The 12,940-nt window shown below is 48.7% G+C and overlaps 1 long non-coding RNA gene across 1 annotated transcript; it reads right to left on the bottom strand.

Moving 5' to 3' along the window:
- Positions 1–7,524: 7,524 nt before the first annotated feature.
- On the bottom strand, positions 7,525–8,773 carry LOC125430575. The gene is made up of 2 exons (XR_007244191.1): positions 8,505–8,773; positions 7,525–8,005 (listed from the first exon to the last, which is right to left on the bottom strand). It is a non-coding gene; the product is annotated as an uncharacterized LOC125430575 (long non-coding RNA).
- Positions 8,774–12,940: the final 4,167 nt, after the last annotated feature.

The following is a 12,940-nucleotide window of genomic DNA, read 5'->3' as shown; positions in this document are numbered from 1 at the left end:
CGTATTGGGATTTGGGCTAATCAAACTCTGGTAAGTTTGGTATCGGAATTCCTCCAATGGCCCAATAGCTTGGAGTCAAGAAGTAAATTATTACAATTTTTTTAAAAAAATGTCTAAATGAAAACAAACAACGATTGGGGGTTGTTACTCACTTATTGCTCTAATATACAAAACTCTCAAAGGGGTGTATATTAATAACGTTTCCCTGTGGCTTTCCTGCAAGATGAAATAAACAATATTGGTTGTGATGGGTTTTCCGGGCTGCGTGGCCGTGGTCTGGTAGATCTTGTTCCTCACATTTCACCTGCATCTGTGGCTGGCATCTTCAGAGGTGTATCACAGAGAGAAATCTGCTACACACAATGTGTCCAGTGTGTGACAACACAATATTGTGTGTAACAAACAATATTGTGTTACAAACATGAGCGTTTTGCTGTCTTAGGACAAGTGTGTTAGCCCTTAGGGCACTGGTGGCGAACCTTTGGCACTCCAGATGTTATGGACTACAATTCCCATCAGCCCTTGCCAGCATGGCCAATTGGCCATGCTGGCAGGGGCTGATGGGAATTGTAGTCCATAACATCTGGAGTGCCAAAGGTTCACCACCACGGCCTTAGGGTGTAAAAGTGGATTGGCTGTAAATATCCAGGTAGTGGCTGGACATATCCTGGGATTACCCCCTGATCTCCAAGTGACAGAGACAGTCTCACCTGGAGAAAAGGGCCAATTTAGAAGGATGGCCTTGAAGGCATCATACCCCACAGGAGTCCTTCCCACCCAAACCCCACCTTCCTCAGATTCCTAACCTCCAAATCTCCAGGTAATTCATGCCCTGGAGCCGGCAATCCTTTGCCCTTCACAGCAAATGAATTTGAGAAATCAGCAGGTGAACAGACCTCTTTGACTCAGGAAGGTGCGCCATGAACAACATGGATGAAGCGGGCACGGGAGTCAACAGAACAACACCACTTTATGCGGTGGCCGGTCCAGGTTGGGAAATTTGTGGAGATTTGGGGCTAAAACCTGGAAAGGGTGGGATTTGGGGAGGGAAGGAGGCTCAGAAGGGTGTAACGCCATTCAACCGTGACCTCAATTTGGAAACGTAAGTTAGAGCAAAATAAGCAGAGATCCCAAGCAAGGAAGCCCCTTGAATAAATCGTTGGGCGAAACGAGGAAAAACCAGCAGAAAGACAGTATTTAAAATGGGCTGCTTACTGTGGCAAATTTCATTACATCGATTGCTTGGATGAATAAAAATTGAGAGTTAAAACGTGAGCCAAACTTGCGCAGCCTTACGAATGTAACCTATGCCCATTTGGTTGCTCTCTTCCCAGTTTTTTCTTTAGACCCACCTAGAAGCTGGTAGTCTATCCAGTGGCAGCAAATTCCTGCTTAATTATTTGTTGTGCACAATTGTAAATTGGCCGACAGTTCGGAGAGTCATGCAGGGTGTGTGCGTTTGGCTTCCTTTAGATTTCCAAATTTAGATTTCCCTTCTTGCGATTCTTCACATGCTCCCAGATCGTTAAATAATAATATTTGCCATGCAAAAAACGAACGCCGCAAAGATGCCCCGTGGGGGGCGAACAGGGAGAAAAGTCAAAGCGTCTTTGAGAAATGTCTGGAAGCGGGGTGATTCGGACTGTGGCAAAGGCTATGTAACATTTGCCAGGTTCGAGCAGAATAACGTTCGAAGCCCGGGAGCTTTGCAAGAAGGGAAGAAAGAAACTTGTCCCGGAGGGGGGGGAGCTCTTTGGGGTTTCAGCAGGATGCTGTCCCCTTGTATCCGTCACAGTTGACTGCCTCGTTCGTTAGTTTTTGCACTGAAAACTCTCTCAGGCTTTCGAAATTAGATCTGGCCGAAACCAAAGCTCGTAGAACACGAGGTTCCTTCTTGGGTTGTCCCTTATGGGGCCATGTCAGAGTTTCGTGTTGTCTCGTTCAAGACAGCTAAGCTACAGGAGGGTATGAATGAACTCCTTTTGGGGAGAGGGTACTCAGTGGGTACCAACTCCAGGTTCGGAAATACCTGGACATTTGAGGCTGAGAGAGGGGTTTGGGAACAGGAGCGTCTTCGAGAGGGTAAAATGGCATGCCGCCTGCCTTCCAAAACAGCCATTTTTTTCCCGGAGAAGTGGAATAAATATTTTAGATAATTAAAAGATGTCTGGGGATCAGGTGTCATTCCAGGAGATCCATCGGTCCCACCCGTTTCTGGAAAGGATCAGACTAGGTTCCGGGAGGTCCGGTTCCCTATCTTCCTGCCCTGCTGTGAACACAGCGATCTTGCAAATGGAAACAACTAGATGTGGGGGAAACAAACGGGAATAATCCGGGAAGAACCTGCTACACCACAGCTACGTACAACAATGTGTAATGAAAATAAATGTAGGACGTGCTAATTTGATAAGTCTTGTATAGCAACATAGACACACATGCAAAAATCAATAACAAGGGGGAGAATCCACACCCCCATATTCTTTTGGCTTCTCTGCCATTACAGAACTTAATTGGTTTAGCAAAACCAGAGTTTGCTGACTACCTCTGTTATGAACCACCTCTATGTTTTTGTGAATCAACCTTGAGTTTTGCTTAAATTATACTCTGTATCGGCCACACACTGGGGCCCTTTGACTCTACTATTTGTTTATTTGTCTTAAATTTACTTTATATCTCACCTTTCTCTCCGGTAGGGACCCAAGGCGACTTATAACGTTCCTCTTGCCTGCTTTTTATCCTCACCACAACCTTAGGAGGTAGACTAGATTGAGCTGGTGCAACTGACCCAAAATCTCCCAGCAAGCTTTTACAGCAAAGTGAGGATTCGAACCTACGTTTCCCTAGTCCCACATTGTAACCACTACACCGCACTGGCTCGACTATCCACCTAGTCAGAGCCTTTATGTGCATCTGAGAAGCGGGTTCTAGCCCGCCAGAGGTTATCCGGGAATAAAATCTTGTTCTTCTAAAGAGCTGCAAGAATCTGTTTTTCCCCAACAATCCAGCCCACTTACCTGTGCAGTGGAAAATCTGTGTCTGCAGCTATTGGAGGGGCAGAAACCCCCTCCAGATCTGAGCGTGACGCTGGCAACAGGAGGTGGTGATGGCCACTCACCTGGATAGCTTTCAAAAGGGCTTGGACAGATTGATGGAGGAGAAGTCGATCTATGGCGACCAATCTTGATCCTCCTTGATCTGAGATTGCAAATGTCTTAGCAGACCAGGTGCTTGGGAGCAGCAGCAGCAGCAGAAGGCCCCTGCTTTCACATCCTGCGTGTGAGCTCCTAAAGGCATCTGGTGGGCCACTGCGAGTAGCAGAGTGCTGGACTAGATGGACTCGGGTCTGATCCAGCAGGCTCTTTCTTATGTTCTTAACTCCGCTAGGAACCCAGTGTAGGTGCCCTTATAGCATCTTGGCTGATCTCCTGCTAGGAAAAGACAAGAATGGGCCTATACTTACAGATTCCTCTCCTGGGCTCTGCTTAACTTCTTCCCCTGTCTGTCCGGCTGTGGGTCATTTCCCTTCGAGGCACAAATGAGGAGTCCCAGTCCTTATTCGAGAGGTTTATTATTAGCCTGCGATTTGATTAGAGCCTTTACTCTGCATTTCCTGGGGGTTCCCCCCCTCCCCCTGGCATCCTTTCTTTGCAAATTAATCTCTCAAAGAAGCTACCGAGATGAACCCAAGGGAGGTCCTTTTCTTGATGTGCCTCCTTGTCACTCACCCGTAGAATTGTTTTTCTGGAGAAAAAAATAACACCCGGTTGGGTTTGTAGGTCTGGATTGGCTCAACGTTGCTCTCGGACTCTACGAGGGGGAATTGATGCAGAGGTGTAACAATGTCCCTGAAATCCCAATTTAAAAAAAAAAATCACAGGCAGTGCTAGAGTTGCCAACTTCCTGATAAGACCTGGAAATCTCCTGGTGTTGTAACTGATTTTCAGACAACAGAGTTCAGGAATAAATAGCTGCTTTGGAAAATGGACTCTGTGCCATCATATCCCATTGAGGAGAAGAAGAAGAGTTTGGATTTACACCCCACCTTTCTCGCCTGTAAGGAGACTCAAGGCGGCTTACAAACTCCTTTCCCTTCCTCTCCACACTGCTGACACCTTAAGAGGCAGGTGGGGCCGAGAGAGTTTGGAGAGAACTGGGACTGGCCCAAGGTCACCCAGCAGGAACTTCGGAGTGAGGAAACAAATCCAGTCCACCAGATAAGAGTCTGCCGCTCATGCAGTGGAGTGGGGAATCGAACCTGGTTCTCCAGATTAGACTCCACCTGCTCATAACCACTATGCCATTGTGAGCTCACGCCTGTCCCCAAGCTCCGCCCTCCGCAGGCTTCACCTCCCAAATATCCAAGTATTTCCCATCCTGAAGTTCTCTGCACTAGGTGGCATCGCTGTGTCTTGTTGAATGTTGAGTTCAGTGGCAGAAGCAGGTAAATCTTCTTATGATTGCACTGGCAAAAGCTGAATTCAAATCTCTTGTCTGCCCCCAAAATTACGGTTGCCAACATGGTGGAGAATGGTGGACTCTTAATCCGGAGAACCGGGTTTGATTTCCCCACGCCTCCACATGAACGGCAGACTCTTATCTGGTGAACTGGATTTGTTTCCCCACTCCTACATCCCTTCTGGGCGACCATGGGCTAGATTCCTCAGCTGACATCTCGACTGGCTGCCGTTCCAGTGATTTAAGCACATGAACAAACCTAGGAAATGTCTGTGGAAAACAGTCAGCAAATGGAGGATCGTTGAAGCGGCAGAAAAAGGCGGGGGGAAAGAGCCGGTTTCGCCTAAAACGCCTTATTTGTCTGCACTGTGCATATTACAAAAGTCAAAACAGTTCTTTTAGAGACACTTGCAAACTGTTTTCAATGTTCTCTGCAGAAAGGGCCGTGGTGTAGCCAGGGTGCAGGCGTCGCACCCGGGTCTCTGCTCTTCTGGTCTTGTTAAAGGGATGTAATTGTGAAAAGGACACATAATTCCGGGCTTCTTAAAGGGACATAACGTAACAGGCAGCCCAGAGTGGTGGACAAGGGCTAGTTAGTATTGCCAGCTGCAGGCTGGTAAACTCCGGGAGATTTGGTAAGAGGGGCAGTGGAACTTGGGGAAAACAGGTTTTAGGTTCAAGAGAGATCTCAACAAGAAGAGTTTGAAGAGTTTGGATTTATATCCCCCCCCCTTTCTCTCCTGTAAGGAGACTCAAAGGGGGGAATCTCCTCCCCCCCCCCCCGCCACCACAGCAAACACCCTGTGAGGTGGGTGTGGCTGAGAGAGTTCTGAAGACCTGTGACTAGCCCAAGGTCACCCAGCTGGCATGTGTTGGGAGTGCACAAGCTAATCTGGTTCCCCAAATAAGCCTCCACAACTCGAGTGGCAGAGCAGGGAATCAAACCCAGTTCTCCAGATTAGAGCTCTTAAGCACCACTCCGCTATGGTAACCCTAGCTATGTCTGCTGGGCCATTGACCCTTTTCACAGGACAGCCCCTTTTAACTGATTCTATAATTTTCAAGTACTCTTTATAGAACGCAGCGACCTGTAAGGGAATGTATCTGTGTAGGTTGGGAGATCAGTTGCCATTTAAGGATATCCCCAGGCCCCGCCTGGACGTTGGGAACCCTAGCTCATCCCCTCTCCTCTCTGCTTTGGCTTCTGTCTGCCTTCTGAACATTCAAACCACTTCCAGGCCGAGGTCACCCACCTTAAATGACAGATGCTGATCAGCCAAGCGCGGCCAGAGATGTGAAACCGAACCCGCCACTTTCTGTTCTGCCTTGAGCCACCTATTGTTCTGCGATGAATGACAGCCCCCCACCCCACCCCATCCCAGGGCGGTCAGGGGAAAGATCCCCTTGATTCACTTCTTTCCCTCTGAGCTGTGGGACTTCTCAGGAAAACAACACGCCCTGCGGTGCCGCTGGGCCTGGGCCGACTTTGCCACCCCTTGGGTTTTCCTCGGGCGGAGAGAAGACGAGAGAAGGCACCTTTGGGTTCTGAAACTCTCATCTGCAGGGGGCGGTGGCAGTGGACGGTTTCTTCTTCTGTTCCCCCCCCCCCCCGCCCTTTCCGTTTAGATGCAGCACAACACTGTGCTCAAAACCCACAGCTTTGGGGGTCTGTTGGACCCCTTCGGAGCCGAGGGAGGCCTGCGCCCCAGTTGGTTCAGAATTAAGTCTCCTTGGCTGAACGGTGCCAGTCCTTAAGGGACAGGAACCCATTACGCAGCACTGCGTTCATGGGTGCTCGAGCATCTTGCTCAGCCGTGAAAGACGCAGCGGCACACCGTGGGCCGGGCTTCGCTGCCACGGAAGCGTTTCTGCCAGGCCCAAGACCATTTCTATGAGAAGACTTGCCGGTTCTCTGACTCAACTGAGGAAGGCGTTGAAGTGTGTCGGGGAACCTGCGACTCTAAAATTATCCACCGAAATCCCCCGAGTATTGTGGAGCCCCTTGAGTGGATTTGGAAATTCCTGGGGCTGACATTTACACAGCCGCGTCCCCAGACAGTGTTGTTGACGGCAACAGATGTTGTATAAATCAGGCTCCCAAACTTCCAGAAATTTGTCTTCTTGATAAAGGGCAGCTTGGAAGGTCCATATGGGGGGAAATAAAGGGCTTTTTGGGTTGCTTGTTTTTCTCGAAAACTGGCCCAACCATTGGCATAAAGTTCTGTCAAATGCCCCAGTTTAGCACCTGAAAAGTCGATATGTTTCAGATTCAGCCGAGATCTGCCCTTGACACATTAGAACCAAAGAGGAGGTAAACAAATGAATCTTAACTCCGGACCAGACAACTCCCTAATGGACCATCTCCCAATCTTGGGGGGCATCCAGCCCATTTGGGGGGGAGGAGGAGGGGGAGGAGGAGGAAGAAGAAGAGTTTGCATTTATACCCCCCTTTCTCTCCTGTAAGGAGACTCAAAGGGGCTTGCAATCTCCTTTCCCCACCCCTCAACAAACCCCCTGTGAGGCAGATGGGGCTGAGAGAGCTCCAGAGACCTGTGACTAGCCCAAGGTCACCCAGCTGGCGTGTGCTGGAGTGCACAGGCTAATCTGAATTCCCCAGAAAAGCCTCCACAGCTCAAGTGGCAGAGCGGGGAATCAAACCCGGTTCTCCAGATTAGAGCGCACCTTCTCTTAACCACTATGCCACCACTGCTCTTCTTTTCACTCGCAGCGGCTTCTGACTGCCAGACTGAAGGCTAAAATCCCAGATCCTAGATTTCTGCCCCTCGGGCCCTTGAAAAACTGATTTGGCCAAGGGGACTCTAACGTCAAAGGGTGGGCTGATAGCTTTCCGCTATCGGTGTCACTGAAAATTAGCAATTTCTAATGACGTGAGACCTGACTCATAAAATCTTTTAAAATAGATTGTGGCAGTCTCTAAAACATTGCTGGAACCCTGATTTCTTTTGCTGTTGCAGATATAACACAGCTGCACATCTGGATTTGACTGAGATCTGGACCACCAGATGCTTCTGTCATAACCCCCCCCCCCCCCACTCTAAATAGACTTGCCTTGTTCGGAGTGCCGAACTTATATCCAAACATTCGTTCACTGTGTTTATTTTAAGTTTATATACAGATTCATTAGTATCTGTATGACAACCTTGAAAACAATTATTCCACCCACTTAAGAACACCTTTCCACTTTGAGATCAATCCAACATACATTTCAATTTTTCAACAATACAGACAATTAAACACGTAATTTTTTAAAAAAAGGATTTAACTTTCTAGACGAATTCTCAGCATGTCAGAGTTTTCTTTCCTGTCCAGACCTTTGCGGGTTCTGTTCTCGCAGCAGCAATAATCTAAAGAATAGTTTCTCGGGACAAGATGCAATGCAATTTAGCAGAAACCATTTGGAAGATAACTCTGCTGTATCCAAACTTTTAACTGGTGAATTCCATTGTGATGTTGCGAACTCAGTAGGTAGTGACGGATTAAAAATTAAGAACTCCTGGGTTTCGGGGAAGTGAAAATCCTGTCCGAGGGACTAAACCAGTGGTGGCGAACCTATGGCACGGGTGCCAGAGGTGGCACTCACAGCCCTCTCTGTGGGCACAGAGTTCGTCATGTGATAATAGTGCAATTATTTCAGGGAGATTATTAGCACTAAACCTAAGACCTAGTTTTGGGGAAGCAGTGTAGGTAACTCTGTTAAGTGCTGTTAAACCCTACTGATTTTCATGGGAAGAACTAAAGTGTGATCCTTTACCTGGGAGTAAGCTTGGTTGCTGGCAATGAGGCTTGCTTCTGAGTAAACCCTCCTAGGGTCGTGATTCACCTGTTCGAAGCGTTGCACAGTTGCTTCAAAGCAAAGCCACTGACTACCACCAAGCTTATTCCTGAGTAACATGTGCCTTGGAGCCAAATGTTTTTTCTAAACTAAAACCTCAGCATTCAGGTTAAATTGCCATGTTGGCACTTTGCGATAAATAAGTGGGTTTTGGGTTGCAGTTTGGGCACTCGGTCTCGAAATGGTTCGCCATCACTGGACTAAACCCCACCTTTGCCTTTCCAAGTAAGCACCAGGGGTAGCTTCAGGAGGGGGTCGTCACGGGTATTGCCCAGAGCGCACATTCTGGCATTTGCCCTGCTGTTGATGTTTGGCCCATTTTCTCAGAATTCACAAACCTGATGATCAGAAGAAAAGTGAGCAGAGGAAGAAGTAGTGTTTGTATTTATACCCCACCTTTCTCTCCTTTAAGGAGACTCAAGGTGGCTTACAAGCTCCTTTCCCTTCCTCTCCCCACACCTTGTGAGGCAGGTGGGGCTGAGAGAGTTCAGAGAGAACTGTGACTAGCCCAAGGTTACCCAGCAGGAATGGAGGAATGCAAAAACACATCTGGTTTACCAGATAAGCCTCTGCCACTCAGGTGGAGGAGTGTGGAATCAAACCCGCTTCTCCAGATTAGAATCCGCCTGCTCTTAACCACAACACCACACTGGAAGAGAACTGTATTGTGCCACCACCCCGGGTACCCTTCCCATCAAGAAATGGGCAAATGCTTCTCTGTTGAAGGAAGAAGGGGAATGAAAAGGAGCGACAAAATTGGACCTCTATCTTTGGCCCAGTAGAAGCTTGATTAAAACATTCCTCCCTTTTAATGGATCTTTGTTCTGAATTCATCTGTGCTTCCCCAGGAAACCCCAGGAAACGGTAATGGTGGGTTGTGATAGCTTGCTGGGTTTATCAGTTTGCATTTCACTGAACTTACAATCTAAGTCTGAATTTCGTAGAGGGAAACCTGCCGGGTAGGAAGTGGAAACTGCTATCGAGTCGGAAGCAACTTACGGTGATTCCAGAGGCAAGAGGTGAACGGGTGGCTTGCCGTGGCCTTTCCCTAGCTAGCAACTCCAGTTTGGCTTGGTGGTCTTTCACTCGAGTCCTAACCAGGGCCGACTCTGCTTGGCTTCAGATGAGATTAGACTAGCCTGGGCCATCCAGGTCAGGGCAGAGACATACAGAGGTGGTTTGCCATTGCCTGAATCTGAATAGCAACCCTGGACTTCCTTGGTGGTCTCCCACCCAAGTACTAACCAGGGCCGACTCTGCTTGGCTTCTCAGATCTGATGAGATCGGGTGAGCCTGGGCCATCTACATCCGGACAACCAGCAGGTAACCATCAGTATCTCAAAGTTTCCCCAGGAAGTAAACAGCAGTTCCACATCTCGGTTCGAGACAGTTCATCTCTGCCAAAGAACGCACAACTTGGCTGCAGAGCACAGAGAAGTGTTACATAATTGAGAGAGCATCTAACACTTATGAGAGTAGAAATGGGGAAACCAGGTGCGTGGAGCAGTTTCAGTGGGCCCTGAGAATGTGACGTTGTGGTACAAACAGGGCAAAGAAATGCATAAATGTAACCCAGGTGGCTAGACCAACATGCGCTCACTTACTCAAACCCATTTCTCTTCAAACTTATGTTTATTTGGGATCAACCGGGCCTGCCTTCACATGAGCAGCCCTAAAGGTTTTTACACACTGAGAATAAACACCTCCCATTAAGAAACAAGACCCTCCTTGTGGCGTAGGAGCAGTGGTGCAGGGGTTAAGAACAGGTGCACTCAAATCTGGAGGACCGGGTTTGATTTCCCCACTCTGCCGCTTGAGCTATGGAGGTTTATCTGGGGAACTAGATTAGCTTGTGCACTCCAACACATGCCAGCTGGGTGACCTTGGGCTAGTCACAGCTCTCTGAAGCTCTCTCAGCCCCACCTACGTCACAGGTGTTTGTGGGGGGGGGGGAAGGGAAAGGAGATTGTAAGTCCCTTTGAGTCTCCTTATGGGAGAGAAAGGGGGAGTATAAATCCAAACAACAACTCCTCCTCCTCCTCCTCCTCCTCCTCCTCCTCCTGCTGCTTCTTCTTCTTCTTCTTCTTCTTCTTCTTCTTCTTCTTCTTCTTCTTCTTCTTCTTCTTCTTCTTCTTCTTCTTCTTCTTCTTCTTCTTCTTCTTCTTCTTCTTCTTCTTCTTCTTGACTGCTAACTTAAGAGTCCTTTCCTGGGAGTAAGCCTCGTTGATAGACCTGGGAAGGAATCTCAACAGACCTGCTTGAAGTTTGTTCTCTAAGTTACTTCTGACTGCTCTGCAGCACTCACAAAGGGGATTTATTTCCAGATCGTTTGGTATGATGAAGGTTACGGTCTTGAAAAATCCGCTCTAAAGGGGAATATTGCAGTTGGCGTTTAGGACACTCATTTGTGAGAAATAACTGGGGCCTGAGCAATCCAGTATCTTGGGCAGGCCCTGCTCAGCCCTCATTCTCAGTCTTTTCAGAACATTTTTTGCCATCTTATCAGGCTAATATGCAGAGTGAAAACAACAGGGCAGCTGCTCCGAATTCGGTCTACGTTCAGACATCACAGGGAAACCAGGGCTTGTCAGTCTACCAGTCAGACGTGAGTAGCCAATCCCAGTTCATCTTCTCCCAGCCTCTCGGCTGAGGTGGCACGATCCGCATGAAGTCTAACCTTGCGTCAAGGCGAAGTTAATACCAACGGTGGTCAAACAAAACGCCCTTGTTCACCACTGCCTAGGTCAGACATTGCGACTAACCAGGGTTTGATCAAACCGTGGTTGGTTGTGAGATCCAAGTTCTGCTTTGGGTTCCCCCTGGCCGACCGGGTGGCGGACGTGGGGTTGGGTTGCCAAAATTGTTGGGAGTTGGGAAATTCCTGGTGATTTGGGGCCAGAACCAAGGGAGGAAAAGAACATGAGCGGGGTACAGCACCATGGGATTCCATCTTCCAAAGCAGCCGTTTTCTCCGGGAGAACTCACCCCTACAGTCCAGAGGACATCCAGTGCAGTGTAGTGGTTAACAGCAGGCAGACTCTAATCTGGGCAACAGGGTTCGATTCCCCACTCCTCCACCTCTTCTCTGGTGAACTGGGTTTGTTTCCCCGCTCCTACACATGAAGCCTGCCGGGGTGACCTTAGGCCACAGTTCTCTCAGAACTCTCTCAGCCCCACCAACCTCACAAAGTATCTTTGTAAGTGAGTCTTTTTACAGGAGAGATAAGGGGGTATAAATCCAAACTCCTCTTCTTCCGTTGTGATTCCAGAGGATCCCCAGGTCTCCCCTGGAGGTTGGCACCCTCTGGGAGTCAACCACAGCCCAGCAGCCAAATTCCAGGACTTCAGACAAGAGATACCGGCCTTTCTGTGGTATTTTTCACAGGAGAGGGCAAGGACTGAACCTGCCATCTTCCGCACTGACTCACCAGCTACAAGACAGACTTAAATTTGCATTTCTTTGTTTTCAGAGAGTTTAAATGGTCCTAACCCTTTCCTCGTCTGTAATTAATGGCCTCGGAGGGGGCGCTGCTGAATAATTAGGCTCTTTCGAGATGGGTCACCCCTCGCAGTCCGTGTCATTCAAGCCCGAGCAACTTGAGCGCTGAGTAAAACCAAAGTAAAAGGAGGTTTGTTGCTGCTGATCGAAAGCAGCAACTGTGAATTGGCAGAGATCAGTTCAGCCGGAGAAAATGGACGCTTTGGAATGCAGACTCTGTTGCACTGAAGTCCCACCCCCTCTTCCTCAGTCTCCACCCCCCAAAAAAATCTCCAGGTATTTCCTTATCCAAACCAGGCGGCCGTAAAATCCTTGGTTGTTCAAAGGTCAGCGTTGCCCTCTCTGACTGGCAGCCACTCTCAGTATTGCCTGCTCTGACTGGCAGCTGCTGTCAGACTGATGTCTTTTGCTTCCCCTACTTCCTGTAGCTTTTGAACAGGAGATGTTAGTTGCCTGCATGTGCTCAACCACAGCCCTTCTCACTTCCGGGGAGGGGGGCAGGAATGACAGCCCCAGACATCCCGCACATCCGATTTGCAATCTCTGGGAATAAGGATGGGATGTTCTGCTGCGCTCTCAGAGCGTGAAAGAACCACCGGTTTAAAGAGAAGAGCAATTCCCGTTCCTTTCTATTTCTCTTTGTTTTTTAAAAATGTATTCAGTAGAGTGGTTGTGGTGGGCTTTCCGGGCAGTGTGGACGTGGTCTGGTAGATCTCGTTCCTAACGTTTCGCCTGCATCTGTGGCTGGCATATCCAGAGGTGTATCACAGAGAAAAGTCTGCTACACACTGTGCCCAGGTAACAGACTTCCCTCTGTGATATACCTCTGAAGATGCCGGCCACAGATGCAGGCGAAACGTTAGGAACAAGATCCACCAGACCACGGCCACACAGCCCGGAAAAACCACCACAACCAGTTGAATCCGGCTGTGAAGGCCTTCGACAATACATTCACTAGGGGCTTGGCATGGTCTGGAGATCTGCCAGAATTGCAAGCAATTTCCAGGCTGCAGTGATCTGTTCCCTTGGAGAATATGGCCTGCCATAAATTAGGCAGTGGAAAAGCCTGCAGGGTGCTCTTGCAATGGCCTGAACTGCCCACTGGGAGGCAGCAGAGGCTGTGAAACTGCGGT

This window comes from Sphaerodactylus townsendi, linkage group LG04 (assembly GCF_021028975.2).
Source record: "Sphaerodactylus townsendi isolate TG3544 linkage group LG04, MPM_Stown_v2.3, whole genome shotgun sequence".
Classification (NCBI taxonomy): Eukaryota; Metazoa; Chordata; class Lepidosauria; order Squamata; family Sphaerodactylidae; genus Sphaerodactylus; species Sphaerodactylus townsendi.
Note: the sequence above shows the minus strand (reverse complement) of the source record. Positions and strands in the feature narration are given on the sequence as shown.